Below are 346 nucleotides of genomic sequence, written 5' to 3' on the forward strand. Positions count from 1 at the left end.
AAAAAAAAAAAAAAAAAAAAAAAAAAAAAAAAAAAAAAAAAAAAAAAAATAAATAAATAAAATAAATATAAATAAATAAATAAATAAATATAAATATATAGATTAAATGAGTAAATATAAATAAAAATAAAAACAAGTGGGTACGAATACATAAATACATTAGTAGATATGAATATATAAATAAATAAATATAGATAAGTAAATAAATAAATAAATAAATAAATAAATAATTAAATAAATAAATATGAAGATATATACATATATATATGTATATAGATATATTTATATATATGTATATATATATATATATATATATATATATATATATATATATATATATATATAT

The sequence above is a fragment of the Eimeria mitis genome, genomic scaffold, assembly GCF_000499745.2.
Source record: "Eimeria mitis Houghton genomic scaffold, Emh_scaff4248, whole genome shotgun sequence".
Taxonomy (NCBI): domain Eukaryota; phylum Apicomplexa; class Conoidasida; order Eucoccidiorida; family Eimeriidae; genus Eimeria; species Eimeria mitis.